Below are 3,366 nucleotides of genomic sequence, written 5' to 3'. Positions count from 1 at the left end.
ATCAATGAAACAGTGTCAGCAGCTCATTTTCATTCCACATTTTTATTAAGTTGATAAGTTATATTTTACGATTTCTTCAAACTGTAATATTTTGGTGTTGGCTTATTCAAATCGACTTTTTCTCAAGTCGAATAATTCTTATTAATTACAAGCTTTAAAATGAGTACAATATCGATATATTGCATCGCTATTTATTAAAATCTAATTATTAGACTCTAAATAAGATATAAATTTAAAAAAATATTTTTGTCCTTTTTTTCCAAAATATAACAGTAAAAATTAATTTAAAAAATTTCGTATGTTATAATAGGTGTCTAATGAATAAATGACTCAGTAATTATTTTCAACTAGTTGCTAAGTTGTGGATAATGTTAAAACTTTGAGTGCACTGGAAATCTATTACGAAAAAGAGATGGCTTTAAACTTAAAAAAAAAGAGTTCGAATTCTAAGGAGAAGATGATTTTGAAGTGGAAGATTTTTTGAATTTAAAGGAAGAGAATATTGTGTGTGTTAGAACATGAATGCATAGTTATTAGAGCCAACCCGATGATCGACTCAAAAAATCACTGGGTCAATGGTTCAATCGGTAGGTTATTGTTAAATTTTAATTTTAATTAAATTTTATTTTTGAAGTGAAAATAAAATAATTTTTTGAAATGTAATATATATATTTTGCTCATAAAAAAACAAAGGACAATCACTTGTCATAATGGTTGTGTAGTTAAAATATTTTCTTGCAATCCAAGGTTCAAGTCACGGTTCCAACAAATTTAGAAAAAAAACTCCAATTTCTTCTTCATTTTTGTTTTACAAGTTAAGGGTAAATAAGTCTTTTGACACTTTTAAATAATTAAAACTCCTTTTATTTTTATAACTTTGGTCAAAGGCCAATTAAACAAAATGTACATTAAGAGTGGACATCCCAACTCATTTCCCCTTATGAATATTGCAGTCCAATGTGTCATCATAGTGTTATTTAAGCATTAAAATATTCATCTCTAAACCAAGCACTTGTATAGCTATTTTTTAAAAAAAGGAAGCAAATTAACAAATTGTATTTGGACGCAGTCAAAATCCCAAATCCAAGATTTAAATTATAGTGGATAATTTTAATTTACTTGTGAGATGCGTCGATCTATATCAATTTATGTGACAATTGAATTGAACTAGTGACTCATTTTCTTATTTATCACAAGGCTGGTAGTAACTTAACTAACACAAGCAAATTTCATTTACCAAGTAAGGTACAGTCTTTGCCCCATATTGTACAATTGTCACACACTATTATTGTACCAGGAGATTGTTTCTTTAAATTCATTAAGAATTTACGCGACCAAAGCAACGTATGACCTTCTGTAGGGAATTGAGGGTCCATCCTAATATTAGCTATAGCAACTAAATTCACTAACAAAATCTTAACCATGTGTAGTCGATATCGGATTTTTTTCCATAAGTTCCCTGCACCTTTAGAGGCAAAAAGTACGCAACCTGATTGCACTGACCTCCGATTCTTAGCCCCCGTTTGAACCTCATTAATTTTCATTACATTATATTTCATTTTTCTCTCTTCTATTTTCAATTATACAATCTTCCATAAAATAATATTACACGTAAATCGAAAATTTTTCCTTCTTTTTCAACCATCCATTTTTCAAAAATATACTATTCCACCCATTAAATTTTCCACATAATGGGGGCCAAACAGGGGCTTAATGTACCCACCAATTATGTACCTTAATAACTTTGTTTTAATTATCACGGACATTAAAAATTTCAAACTACGGACAAATGAATTATGTTTGTGATTATACTGAAAATTAAACTTATAGCTAGCCAAAGATCCCAAGGCAGCTACGAAAAATAATCTGCCGGAAGATCAAAAACATCCATCGCCGAAAAAGGGGAAAGAAAAGGTATCAAGTAAAAATCGTAGAGAATGAAACTCATGAAGAAAATGGGTATGAAAGTTTGATGCGTACAGAGAGTTCTTTGAAGAGAATATAAACCTCAAAAAATGCTCTTCCAGTGAAACGGAAAGGGAAACCAACTTCCTGCAAATGTTGGTGCGTGCATAAATATATATACAAATTTATGCTTAAACATAAAGTGAACAACAATTCCTAATAAGATCCACAGTATTCCCCCACAGCCATTAAACTCGCAGATATCATGAAAGAACCAAAATTTCACAAAATAAATATGAACAAGCAGTCAAAACGAACAAACATTTACTTATTAACGTCGATAGATGATCTTCTTCTGCAGATTTCCCTTCTTCTTGCAATTTTGTTTCGTTGCCAACACCTTGCCAAAATTATCGACCCAAAAAGGCAAAAATAGAAAATCCAAAGATAAGTTAGAACTTCAGAAACTTGTACATAAGAATCGAGAAGTCACCAAAAACCTCCCGTCTTTTTTGAAATACAACAAATGCATAGTAATACTTAATTTTTCGTTTTGTCGTCGATTCAGGAACTTCTTTGGTGAAGTTCTTTCGCATATTTCTACTCCTACTTCAGTTTCGTTCGATCATGGAGATAGTGATTTATTGTTCTCTTCGAACCATTTGAGGTTTTTGATCGAGAGATTTGAGGGTTTTGCCTAAGAAGAGGAGCATCTTTCATTTTTGAGACGGAGAGGGAGAGAGAGAGAGGGCGTGCGCAAAGGTTTTGGGGGGCGATTTAGGATTGACTCAAATAAAGACACATATTGTGTTTAACTTTGGACAATAGGATTTGGGCTACATGTATTCATTGGGCCTGTGAATATATATCTTGAGCACATATTAAAATAAATTAATTTATAACTTGTCAGAAAGATATATGAAGAAGAGACCAAAATTGATGAGAAAACAAACTAATTTAATTCCTTCTGAGCAAGCCCAAATGGAACCCTTACTTTCCTTTCACATCTATATTTTTTACCATGAATTCATCGAAAAAATTGACATAAAATATCATGTTATTTGGTTTGAAAGAAGTACAAAAATCAATAATTCTCCACCTGCATTCTAATTATAAAAGCAATCTCAGGAGAAAAACTTTTACAAAATCAATAGAACTTCAAAAACTTTGGCCAAAGTATAAAGCCGATATAGCCATTTTGGGAGACGTTCATAATTACAAAAAGACTTGTCTTATTTACCAGGTAATATAACAACCTTGTGAATCGATTAGTTGTTATATCAGCTAAATTTTACAAACGGGACAAGGAAGAAGCAGAGAGCGACGTGGGAATGAATCTTGGGAGAAAAGCCTAAAATTATGTTTTCTAATTTGAGTCAGGTCAAAATAACGATAATGTTCAATGCATGTTGCGAAAAGATTAATTGCAACATTCATATGCACGTTGTTAAAATGTTCAAC

At 31.3% G+C, this 3,366-nt stretch overlaps 1 long non-coding RNA gene across 1 annotated transcript; it reads right to left on the bottom strand.

Moving 5' to 3' along the window:
- Positions 1-1,917: 1,917 nt before the first annotated feature.
- LOC111401190 lies at positions 1,918-2,670 on the bottom strand. The gene is made up of 2 exons (XR_002703949.1): positions 2,234-2,670; positions 1,918-2,052 (listed from the first exon to the last, which is right to left on the bottom strand). It is a non-coding gene; the product is annotated as an uncharacterized LOC111401190 (long non-coding RNA).
- Positions 2,671-3,366: the final 696 nt, after the last annotated feature.

Source organism: Olea europaea, chromosome 10 (genome assembly GCF_002742605.1).
Source record: "Olea europaea var. sylvestris chromosome 10, O_europaea_v1, whole genome shotgun sequence".
In the NCBI taxonomy this organism is placed as follows: Eukaryota; Viridiplantae; Streptophyta; class Magnoliopsida; order Lamiales; family Oleaceae; genus Olea; species Olea europaea.
This window is presented reverse-complemented; position numbering and strand designations above follow the sequence as displayed.